Source organism: Panthera onca, chromosome C1 (genome assembly GCF_046562875.1).
Source record: "Panthera onca isolate mPanOnc1 chromosome C1, mPanOnc1 haplotype 2, whole genome shotgun sequence".
In the NCBI taxonomy this organism is placed as follows: domain Eukaryota; kingdom Metazoa; phylum Chordata; class Mammalia; order Carnivora; family Felidae; genus Panthera; species Panthera onca.
The window spans coordinates 80864113-80876934 of NC_138346.1; the positions used below are offsets into that span (position 1 = coordinate 80864113).

Below are 12822 nucleotides of genomic sequence, written 5' to 3' on the forward strand. Positions count from 1 at the left end.
TGGCGTGAGGTGATATCTGAGTGTGGTTTTGATTTGTATTTCCCTGATAAGGAGCGACGTTGAGCATCTTTTCATGTGCCTGTTGGCCATCCGGATGTCTTCTTTTTTTTTTTTTTTTTTTTTTTAATTTTTTAATATATGAAATTTACTGTCAAATTGGTTTCCATACAACACCCAGTGCACATCCCAAAAGGTGCCCTCCTCAATACCCATCACCCGCCCTGCCCTCCCTCCCACCCCCCATCAACCCTCAGTTTGTTCTCAGTTTTTAACAGTCTCTAATGCTTTGGCTCTCTCCCACTCTAACCTCTTTTTTTTTTTTTTTTTTTTTTTTTTCCTTCCCCTCCCCCATGGGTTTCTGTTATGTTTCTCAGGATCCACATAAGAGTGAAACCATATGGTATCTGTCTTTCTCTGTATGGCTTATTTCACTTAGCATCACACTCTCCAGTTCCATCCATGTTGCTACAAAAGGCCATATTTCATTTTTTCTCATTGCCACGTAGTATTCCATTGTGTATATAAACCACAATTTCTTTATCCATTCATCAGTTGATGGACATTTAGGCTCTTTCCATAATTCGGCTATTGTTGAGAGTGCCGCTATAAACATTGGGGTACAGGTGCCCCTATGCATCAGTACTCCTGTATCCCTTGGATAAATTCCTAGCAGTGCTATTGCTGGGTCATAGGGTAGGTCTATTTTTAATTTTCTGAGGAACCTCCACACTGCTTTCCAGAGCGGCTACACCAATTTGCATTCCCACCAACAGTGCAAGAGGGTTCCCGTTTCTCCACATCCTCTCCAGCATCTATAGTCTCCTGATTTCTTCATTTTGGCCACTCTGACTGGTGTGAGGTGGTATCTGAGTGTGGTTTTGATTTGTATTTCCCTGATGAGGAGCGACGTTGAACATCTTTTCATGTGCCTGTTGGCCATCCGGATGTCTTCTTTAGAGAAGTGTCTATTCATGTTTTCTGCCCATTTCTTCACTGGGTTATTTGTTTTTCGGGTGTGGAGTTTGATGAGCTCTTTATAGATTTTGGATACTAGCCCTTTGTCCGATGTGTCATTTGAAAATATCTTTTCCCATTCCGTTGGTTGCCTTTTAGTTTTGTTGGTTGTTTCCTTTGCTGTGCAGAAGCTTTTTATCTTCATAAGGTCCCAGTAATTCACTTTTGCTTTTAATTCCCTTGCCTTTGGGGATGTGCCGAGTAAGAGATTGCTACGGCTGAGGTCAGAGAGGTCTTTTCCTGCTTTCTCCTCTAAGGTTTTGATGGTTTCCTGTCTCACATTCAGGTCCTTTATCCATTTTGAGTTTATTTTTGTGAATGGTGTGAGAAAGTGGTCTAGTTTCAACCTTCTGCATGTTGCTGTCCAGTTCTCCCAGCACCATTTGTTGAAGAGACTGTCTTTTTTCCATTGGATGTTCTTTCCTGCTTTGTCAAAGATGAGTTGGCCATACGTTTGTGGGTCTAGTTCTGGGGTTTCTATTCTATTCCATTGGTCTATGTGTCTGTTTTTATGCCAATACCATGCTGTCTTGATGATGACAGCTTTGTAGTAGAGGCTAAAGTCTGGGATTGTGATGCCTCCTGCTTTGGTCTTCTTCTTCAAAATTACTTTGGCTATTCGGGGCCTTTTGTGGTTCCATATGAATTTTAGGATTGCTTGTTCTAGTTTCGAGAAGAATGCTGGTGCAATTTTGATAGGGATTGCATTGAATGTGTAGATAGCTTTGGGTAGTATTGACATTTTGACAATATTTATTCTTCCAATCCATGAGCAGGGAATGTCTTTCCATTTCTTTATATCTTCTTCAATTACCTGCATAAGCTTTCTATAGTTTTCAGCATACAGATCTTTTACATCTTTGGTTAGATTTATTCCTAGGTATTTTATGCTTCTTGGTGCAATTGTGAATGGGATCAGTTTCTTCATTTGTCTTTCTGTTGCTTCATTGTTAGTGTATAAGAATGCAACTGATTTCTGCACATTGATTTTGTATCCTGCAACTTTGCTGAATTCATGTATCAGTTCTAGCAGACTTTTGGTGGAGTCTATCGGATTTTCCATGTATAATATCATGTCATCTGCAAAAAGCGAAAGCTTGACTTCATCTTTGCCAATTTTGATGCCTTTGATTTCCTTTTGTTGTCTGATTGCTGATGCTAGAACTTCCAGCACTATATTAAACAGCAGCGGTGAGAGTGGGCATCCCTGTCGTGTTCCTGATCTCAGGGAAAAAGCTCTCAGTTTTTCCCCGTTGAGGATGATGTTAGCTGTGGGCTTTTCATAAATGGCCTTTATGATCTTTAAGTATGTTCCTTCTATCCCGACTTTCTCAAGGGTTTTTATTAAGAAAGGGTGCTGGATTTTGTCAAAGGCCTTTTCCGCATCGATTGACAGGATCATATGGTTCTTCTCTTTTTTTTTGTTAATGTGATGTATCACGTTGATCGATTTGCGAATGTTGAACCAGCCCTGCATCCCAGGAATGAATCCCACTTGATCATGGTGAATACTTCTTTTTATATGCTGTTGAATTCGATTTGCTAGTATCTTATTAAGAATTTTTGCATCCATATTCATCAGGGATATTGGCCTGTAGTTCTCTTTTTTTACTGGGTCTCTGTCTGGTTTAGGAATCAAAGTAATACTGGCTTCATAGAATGAGTCTGGAAGTTTTCCTTCCCTTTCTATTTCTTGGAATAGCTTGAGAAGGATAGGTATTATCTCTGCTTTAAATGTCTGGTAGAACTCCCCTGGGAAGCCATCTGGTCCTGGACTCTTATTTGTTGGGAGATTTTTGATAACCGATTCAATTTCTTCGCTGGTTATGGGTCTGTTCAAGCTTTCTATTTCCTCCTGATTGAGTTTTGGAAGAGTGTGGGTGTTTAGAAATTTGTCCATTTCTTCCAGGTTGTCCAATTTGCTGGCATATAATTTTTCATAGTATTCCCTGATAATTGTTTGTATCTCTGAGGGATTGGTTGTAATCATTCCATTTTCATTCATGATTTTATCTATTTGGGTCATCTCCCTTTTCTTTTTGAGAAGCCTGGCTAGAGGTTTGTCAATTTTGTTTATTTTTTCAAAAAACCAACTCTTGGTTTCGTTGATCTGCTCTACAGTTTTTTTAGATTCTATATTGTTTATTTCTGCTCTGATCTTTATTATTTCTCTTCTTCTGCTGGGTTTAGGCTGCCTTTGCTGTTCTGCTTCTATTTCCTTTAGGTGTGCTGTTAGATTTTGTATTTGGGATTTTTCTTGTTTCTTGAGATAGGCCTGGATTGCAATGTATTTTCCTCTCAGGACTGCCTTCGCTGCATCCCAGAGCGTTTGGATTGTTGTATTTTCATTTTCGTTTGTTTCCATATATGTTTTAATTTCTTCTCTAATTGCCTGGTTGACCCACTCATTCGTTAGTAGGGTGTTCTTTAACCTCCATGCTTTTGGAGGTTTTCCAGACTTTTTCCTGTGGTTGATTTCAAGCTTCATAGCATTGTGGTCTGAAAGTATGCATGGTATAATTTCAATTCTTGTAAACTTATGAAGGGCTGTTTTGTGACCCAGTATATGATCTATCTTGGAGAATGTTCCATGTGCACTCGAGAAGAAAGTATATTCTGTTGCTTTGGGATGCAGAGTTCTAAATATATCTGTCAAGTCCATCTGATCCAATGTATCATTCAGGGCCCTTGTTTCTTTATTGACTGTGTGTCTAGATGATCTATCCATTTCTGTAAGTGGGGTGTTAAAGTCCCCTGCAATGACCACATTCTTATCAATAAGGTTGCTTATGTTTATGAGTAATTGTTTTATATATCTGGGGGCTCGGGTATTTGGCGCATAGACATTTATAATAGTTAGCTCTTCCTGGTGGATAGACCCTGTGATTATTATATAATGCCCTTCTTCATCTCTTGTTACAGCCTTTAATTTAAAGTCTAGTTTGTCTGATATAAGTATGGCTACTCCAGCTTTCTTTTGGCTTCCAGGAGCATGATAAATAGTTCTCCATCCCCTCACTCTCAATCTAAAGGTGTCCTCAGATCTAAAATGAGTCTCTTGTAGACAGCAAATAGATGGGTCTTGTTTTTTTATCCATTCTGATACCCTATGTCTTTTGGTTGGCGCATTTAATCCATTTACATTCAGTGTTATTATAGAAAGATATGGGTTTAGAGTCATTGTGATGTCTGTATGTTTTATGCTTGTAGTGATGTCTCTGGTACTTTGTCTCACAGGATCCCCCTTAGGATCTCTTGTAGGGCTGGTTTCGTGGTGACAAATTCCTTCAGTTTTTGTTTGTTTGGGAAGACCTTTATCTCTCCTTCTATTCTAAATGACAGACTTGCTGGATAAAGGATTCTCGGCTGCATATTTTTTCTGTTTAGCACACTGTAGATATCGTGCCAAGCCTTTCTGGCCTGCCAAGTTTCAAAGGAGAGATCAGTCACGAGTCTTATAGGTCTCCCTTTATATGTGAGGGCACGTTTATCCCTTGCTGCTTTCAGAATTTTCTCTTTATCCTTGTATTTTGCCAGTTTCACTATGATATGTCGTGCAGAAGATCGATTCAAGTTACGTCTGAAGGGAGTTCTCTGTGCCTCTTGGATTTCAATGCCTTTTTCCTTCCCCAGTTCAGGGAAGTTCTCAGCTATAATTTGTTCAAGTACCCCTTCAGCACCCTTCCCTCTCTCTTCCTCCTCTGGGATACCAATTATGCGTATATTATTTTTTTTTAGTGTATCACTTAGTTCTCTAATTTTCCCCTCATACTCCTGGATTTTTTTATCTCTCTTTCTTTCAGCTTCCTCTTTCTCCATAACTTTATCTTCTAGTTCACCTATTCTCTCCTCTGCCTCTTCAAGCCGAGCCATCGTGGATTCCATTTTGTTTTGCAATTCGTTTAAAGCGTTTTTCAACTCCTCGTGACTGTTCCTTAGTCCCTCGATCTTTGTGGCAAGAGATTCTCTGCTGTCCTGTATACTGTTTTCAAGCCCAGCGATTAATTTTATGACTATTATTCTAAATTCACTTTCTGTTATATTATTTAAATCCTTTTTGATCAGTTCATTAGCTGTTGTTATTTCCTGGAGATTCTTCTGAGGGGAATTCTTCCGTTTGGTCATTTTGGAGAGTCCCTGGCGTGGTGAGGACCTGCAGTGCACTTCCCCTGTGCTGTGGTGTATAACTGGAGTTAGTGGGCGGGGCCGCAGTCCGATCCGATGTCTGCCCCCAGCCCACTGCTGGGGCCACAGTCAGACTGGTGTGTGCCTTCTCTTCCCCTCTCCTAGGGGCGGGATTCACTGTGGGGTGGCGTGTCCCGTCTGGGCTACTTGCACACTGCCAGGCTTGTGTTGCTGGGGATCTGGCGTATTAGCTGGGGTGGGTAGGCAAGGTGCACGGGGGCTGGAGGGGCAGGCTTAGCTCGCTTCTCCTTAGGTGATCCACTTCAGGAGGAGCCCTGTGGCAGCGGGAGGGAGTCAGATCCGCTGCCGGAGGTTTGGCTCCGCAGAAGCACAGAGTTGGGTGTTTGCGCGGAGCGAGCAAGTTCCCTGGCAGGAACTGGTTCCCTTTGGGATTTTGGCTGGGGGATGGGCGGGGGAGATGGCGCTGGCGCCTTTGTTCCCCGCCAAGCTGAGCTCTGCCGTCCGGGGGCTCGGCAGCTCTCCCTCCCTTTGTCCTCCAGCCTTCCCGCTTTCCGCGCAGAGCTGTTAACTTATGACCTCCCAGACGCTAAGTCGCGCTTGCTGTCGGAACACAGTCTGTCCGGCCCCTCCGCTTTTGCCAGCCAGACTCGGGGGCTCTGCTTGGCCGGCGAGCCGCCCCTCCGCCCCGGCTCCCTCCCGCCAGTCCGTGGAGCGTGCACCGCCTCGCCGCCCTTCCTACCCTCTTCCGTGGGCCTCTAGTCTGCGCTTGACTCAGGAGACTCCCTTCTGCTAATCCTCTGGCGGTTTTCTGGGTTCTTTAGGCAGGTGTAGGTGGAATCTAAGTGATCGGCAGGACGCGCTGTGAGCCCCGCGTCCTCCTACGCCGCCATCTTCCGGCACTCCCCGGATGTCTTCTTTAGAGAAGTGTCTATTCATGTTTTCTGCCCATTTTTTCACTGGGTTATTTGTTTTTCAGGTAAGGAGTTTGGTGAGCTCTTTATAGATTTTGGATACTAGCCCTTTACCCGATATGTCATTTGCAAATATCTTCTCCCATTCATCGGTTGCCTTTTACTTTTGTTGATTGTTTCCTTTGCAGTGCAGAAGCTTTTTATTTTGATGAGGTCCCAATAGTTCATTTTTGCTTTTAATTCCCTTGCCTTTGGAGATGTGTCGAGCAAGAAATTGCTGCAGCTGTGGTCAAAGAGATTGTTGCTGGCTTTCTCTTCTAGAGTTTTGATGACTTCCTGTCTCACATTCAGGTCTTCCATCCATTTTGAGTTTATTTTTGTGTATGTGTAAGAAAGCGGTCTAGTTTCATTCTTCTGCATGTTGCTGTCCAGTTATCCCAGCACCAATTGTTAAACAGACTGCCTTTTTTCCATTGGATACAAGAATGATATTCTTTATAAGTCTCTACATCTCCAACCTGACACCAGAAGTATTTTAATCTTCAATTCAATAACAATGGAGAATTAAATTAAGGAAAGTTTATTCTATGCAACAGGTATTATTATTATTGTTGCTACTATTATACTTATATTAAAATGGAATTCATTTGAATATGTTAAATGAGTAAGTAATTATAGGAACAACGAAGAAATATCAAGACATATTTTGGGAATTTTTTTCAGTTGCATCAGAAAGTATAATTGGAATTTATTGCCTTTGAGAATTTTGTATAGAATTGTGAAAAAGTAAAATTAAACTGATACACAAATCAATTAAAGTCAATCAATTACCACATTAATAGAATGAAAGAAAAGAATCATATAGTCATCTCAATAGATGCAGAAAAGGCATTTGACAACACAGAATATCAATTCACATTAAAAATGCTTCATAAATTAAGCATAGAAGGAAAATTCCTCAAAAAGTTAAAAATGGAACTACCATATGATATAGCCATTTCACTTCTAGGAATATACCCAAAGGAAATGAAAACACTTAACTCAAAAGATATCTACCCACCTGTGTTTACAGCAGCATTATTTATCATAGCCAAGACATGGAAACAATCTAAGTGTCCACTGATGGTTGAATGGATAAGGAAATTGTGATATACACACATATATATAATAAATTAGTTATATAATTATAAATAAATTATATTTTATACCATATAGATTATATTAATATTACATACAACACTAATATTAATATATTCTATTTAGTTATGTATACCATAGCTGAAGAAATTATGAAATCCTTTTGTGACAACATAGATGAACCATGAGGACATTATGCTAAGTGAAATAAACCGGAGAAAGAAAGATAAATCTCATTTAAATGTAGAATCTAATAATAATGATAAAAAAGACCAGTCAAACTTATACAAAAAAAAGGTCAGATTTATGGTTACCAGAAGTAGGAGAGGGAAGGGAAATTGCAGGAAGGGGGTCAAAAAGTACAAAATTCCAGTTATAAGATAAATAAGTATCATGGATATAATGTACAACATGGTGACTATAGCTAACAGTGCTGTATGATATATAGGGAAGTTGTTAAGATAGAAGACCCTAAGAGTTCTCATCACAAGAATTTTTTTCCCCTTTTTATTGTATCTATATGAGACGGTGGATGCTACCTAAATCTATTGTGGTAATCATTTTTTAATGTATATAAATCAAAATATCATGCTATATACCTTAAACTTATACAGTGATGTATGTAAGTTATTTCTCAATAAGACTAGAATAAACAAGGAGACTTCTATTGTTACATTACACCTATCAAAAAAAGTGTGATTTAATGAATTCTTACTCTGATCGAGGAGGCCCTTATTTCCTTAGCATATCATATTGGATAATTTTGGCTGCATGTAGCAGAAAATTATGACTTAAATCATTTAAACAATGGAAAACTTGATATCTTGAAAGATGTCTGGAGATGGTGGTTCTAAGTTTGGTGAATTCAGAGCCTCAACCAAGACTCATCTCTAGACTGAAATAACGTAAAGAGAATCATTTCCAGTGAGTCATGGAAGCCAAGCCAGAGCAGACATGGAGCCCAGGCACTGGCACGTGTGAATGTGTCCCTCAGAAATATCAGCCCAGGCCCTGCACGCATCCCAGAACCGACAAAGTGGAGATAGTACTTTCCAGGTTCCACATACATCATTCAGATGGTCTGTGGCCATTTGTCAACTTCCTTTCTGCAATTCTGACTTTGATAACAGTGGCATGTGATGAGCCAGGATTATTCTAAGTACTTTACAAGCGATAGCTCATGTAATGCTCACAAATGATGCTCTGAGGCAGTTCCTGTTATTATTCCCATTTTACAAACGGGGAAGGTAAAGTCCAGTGGAGCCTAGTTTCTTGCTTAAGGTCACAAAACTAAGAAGAAATGCACATGGGATCTGAATATGACTTCTTAATTCAAACTCGCATGTAATATGTTGTCCTGCCTTGAATATTTTCTATCCTTGATATTTCTTTTTTTGGGCTAATCTTTCTCTGTTCCACTCATCAGTTCTTCTCCTTGCTCCAAAGATAAGAGCTCTCCCCAAAGTGCTATTTTCCTCTTCCTCTCTGAGCTCTCTTGATCCCAAGGCTAAACTACCATACTACCATTTAACACTTTCTTCTCTATCTTCAAACCACCAACACATCTTCTCTCAACGCCATTTCAGCTGATGCATTGCTTCTTTTTTTTTTTTTTTAATTTTTTAAAAATTTTTAAAATTTTTTTTTTTTTTTTTTTTTTTTTTTTGAGACAAAGAGAGACAGAGCATGAGCAGGGGAGGGGCAGAGAGAGAGGGAGACACGGAATCCCAAGCAGGCTCCCGGCTCTGAGCTATCAGCACAGAGCCCGACGCGGGCTCAAACTCACGAACCGTGAGATTATGACCTAAGCCGAAGTCAGACGCTCAACCGACTGAGCCACCTAGGTGCCCCTGATGCATTTCTTCTTAGCCCATCAGAAAGAGGAAAGTACTCACAAGAGAACCTCCACATGCTTGCCACCAATCCTCCATACTTTTTTTTTTTTTAATTTCACTGGTTGCTTCTTCTTAGTGTCTTTTATTGTTTCCTGCACTCTTCAGATCTCCAAACATGAGGTCCTCATGCTCACATCTTGAAACTTGATGATTCCCACATCCATTTCTAGTCCAGACCTTCCCTCAGAACTTCTGTATATGGCCTCTTTGGTGTCTTTCCTTGTATGTAGGCATTTCAAACAACAAGCCCCACACTGAAACCCAATTGCACTCACCACCAAAACCTACTTCCCTGCTTCTTCTCCAACTCTTTAAAAGACAAGTGCTCAGTGCTCAGACCCCAAAACCACGTAGTCATCCCTGATTCTTCCCTGACTCTCCATTTAATTAGTCAACAAATTCATCTGGGTTTAACTTCAAAATATATCCAGAATATATCAGAGCTACAACGCCTTCCTACCTTGAATTTTATAATCACTTCTTGTGGCAAAGAGTGTCATCTGACACACAATGTATCTGACACACAATGTATCCTTTATCGTTAAGAGAGCCTGCCTTTTAGCTGGCACGTGACTTCTCTGAATAAAAACTATACTAGTCAGGCTTCCTTGCATCTCAGCAAGGCACATGTCTAAGTTCTGGCCAATGGGATGTTAGCACATGTGTTATGTGAGCTTTGAAGAAACACACCTAAAGTGAGGAAGCATGCCTCTGTTCTGCTCTTTCCTCCAGCTCGAATGCCCCAAGTTCTGCTTCTTGCCATCTGGAATGTGGACAGAATGGCTGAAATAAAACAATCCCCAGAACCAACCAGGGAGGATTGGAATTTTATAAGGGGAGCTTATAGGTGTCCTTACTGAATGACGTTCTTTCATTCCATCCACTTATTAGGGAGGTGTATAAGAAGACCCCCAGAACCTTTCTCTGTGATTTGTATCTTTAGGACGCATTTTATTCATTCCTTTTATCTGTATTAGATAGCATAATTAAAACTGATTTAAGGCCAAATTGGAGTATGTTAAAAAGGTGACTATCCCCTATTCTGTCAAGAAGGGAGAAAAGAAAGGGAGAAAGTGGCATTTAAAATACTAGGAACTGTACTCTGGTCTTTTATCATGTTATCAAGCTGAGCCCTCACAACAACCCTGCTTGGCAGGGTTATTACCCCCTTTAATGGGTGAGATATTCAAGCCCCAGAGAGGCTCCCTCAACATGGTGCTGAAGTGGTAGGGCTAGGTTTGACCTCAGTGACTGAGTATGAATTTGCTGATTTAAATGGTATAGTATAGTGTAGAATATGTTGAGCTAGTGCTAAAGTTTTATATTGTCTTGTCCCATAGAAATAAGGAAACCATCAATATGCCATCACTTTTTAGTGACGGCATCACGATATGTGGAGAGCTAGGACATGGCCTGGAACATAAAGGATGCATAAGAAACACTAATTCCCTGGCTCATCCCTTCCTTCTCCCTCTCAGTGAGATGATAGAAAGGCTTTGTGATCTATTTGAAATAAATATTTGAATACTTAAAATATGTGAAATAAATAATTATATGTAAGGCATGGCCTAGAAATGGTTCCTAGAGTACTTACTGCTTAATGTTTGATCCAAGTATCTGCTGGTTTGCACGGTAGGCCTGAGGAACAAGTTATCAAGGGTTATAAAACAACCTCAAGAATCATTGTAACCACAGTGTTCAGATCAGAATGCTCAATATGGTTCATCTGCTGATGGAAAACCCGGAGCAGTACCATTGTATATTTCTTGGAGCACACCTCCAAGATGCTCAGACCTTTTGTCTGCTTTAGCCTCAAATTATTAGCAAAGAGAGTTGGCATTTATGGGTTGTCTATTTGTAGGCAACTGCAGTGAGGCAGCAATTTTCTCCTGTCTGTGGCTTTCATTTGTGCACTATTATGTGTGGCCTTCCTAGTTCCAAGGAATTAGTTCAACTATATCTCGTTTATAACAAAATTTGTTTTCAATTCAAATCTCATCAACCTGCCCAGACTCGTAAAGAAAGGCAACAAAATAAAATCCTCTATTTCTAGCTTCAATTTTTATATGTGGAATTTTTTTTAAAGAACTCTATAATAATAAACAGTAAAATTCCATTTGGCAGCACTTAGGATCGTACTTGGGAAATATTCATTAACATTCAGTAATTTAAGAATCCTCAGTGTCTAATTATCAAAGTGAGTTTAATTACCACAGGCACCCATTCATTTAATTGGCTGGAAACACAGAAGAAATTAAATGATACCAATGCCAATTTGGCCCCAAAGTCTTCATTCCACATTTATTTATCGTATTTATAAGAAAGGTGTTCATGGTGATTGTTGCTAGTTCTGTGTGCTGAAAACAAGCCCACAAAACTACAATAGCAGCTCAACATTCTCTGTCCTAATCAGGAACCCAATTAAAATTAAAAGGGCCTTGCATCTTCATATTTCACATGTTATGAGGTGTAAATACTCTCTTGCCATTTGAGGACAACAGGATAACTGGTTTTATAACAAATCACCATAAATCTACAGGATATTTACCACAGGGCAATGTGACAGGTAGTGGATACCAGACTGAGTATAAATGAGCATATACAGTATTGTTATCATTTAACTCTGCCTAGAAATACTGCTGTGTCATTGCTTTGTTCCTTCTCAAAGCTTCAGGGAGTTCTCTGAATGTCAGTTGTCACTGATACTGATTTCACTGGCCAGAGATGCTGACTACTTTGGCTCTTTCCCTCAGGAGGTCAGCCAGAGGTCAAAAGGGGAAGCATGTCCTGTTTACCCAAAGAGGACCTCCTGTTCTGTCCCTTGGCATGGTCACTTTCATGGTTACCTACTTGGAAAGCCCTGTGCCCCACTGGTAAGGAGTACGCCGGTCAGTTTCACTGCCTTCTCATATGTTCAGCTCTAGGAACATCAGTTAAGACTTGCTTTTCAGCAACTTTTGGAGGGATAAAGTCTGGAAAAGGGGAGAGGAGAGCCTCTTAGAAAGTATGATGAAAATAATCACAGGATCTGAAAAGAATATAGATCACGCTGGCAACAAAGCTTGGCAATGTGATGCCCTCACAATGGATTCTGGGGTGGAAATGACTGCTTTCTTCCTACTACTGCACATTTTGCTTTCCAAATCCAGTTTTTTTCCTTTTGTTTTTCATGTAAGTTGGTCTCATTTTCATATTTCCGATTTGGATAAATCTGTTACCCAATTTTGTTAATGTATATCACAACTCCTAGGAGGTGTTCAAAAACTTCCAATTGACTATAATTTACTACCTAGAGATCTGATGAATGAAACATTATTTTTTTTAACAAAGTGCTTTTCTAAGCTTTAACAAAAAGCCACAAATTGTTGAAAAAGTATCAGCTACTTAATCAATAGAAAAAGCTGAGGATGATCTCCTTCCTCCAGCTCAATATGAAAACAGAGTCACAATTTCAGTTTCCAAGGCTCAACATTTACCAGAGTAATTGCCTGCATCATTGTGGAATCCTGTTCATTCTGTCTCCTTGCTGGCAAACTTTTTGATTTATATAGCATTGAAAAGTCAATGGTGAGACTTACATTCTTTCTAGCCCACTTTCAAAATCTTGGCAGATCTTATTTTCAAAGTGGTCTGATGGAATGAAAATAAGGCTGTGGAAACCACCTGACTTTCCAGCAGGGATCCTGTTTAAATCTTAACCACAAATTAGATAACATGTA

General features: G+C 39.9%; 1 long non-coding RNA gene across 3 annotated transcripts in view; it reads right to left on the reverse strand.

Moving 5' to 3' along the window:
• LOC132673729 (uncharacterized) overlaps positions 1–12822 on the reverse strand; it is an 86560-nt gene that overhangs the window by 61135 nt on the left and 12603 nt on the right. For all 3 annotated transcript variants that reach the window (XR_009608172.1, XR_009608174.3, XR_009608173.3), the window contains exons 3-4: positions 11954–12075; positions 10698–10741 (exon numbers count right to left, since the gene is read on the reverse strand). This is a non-coding gene — a long non-coding RNA (uncharacterized LOC132673729). The remainder of the gene's footprint in view (positions 1–10697; positions 10742–11953; positions 12076–12822) is intronic.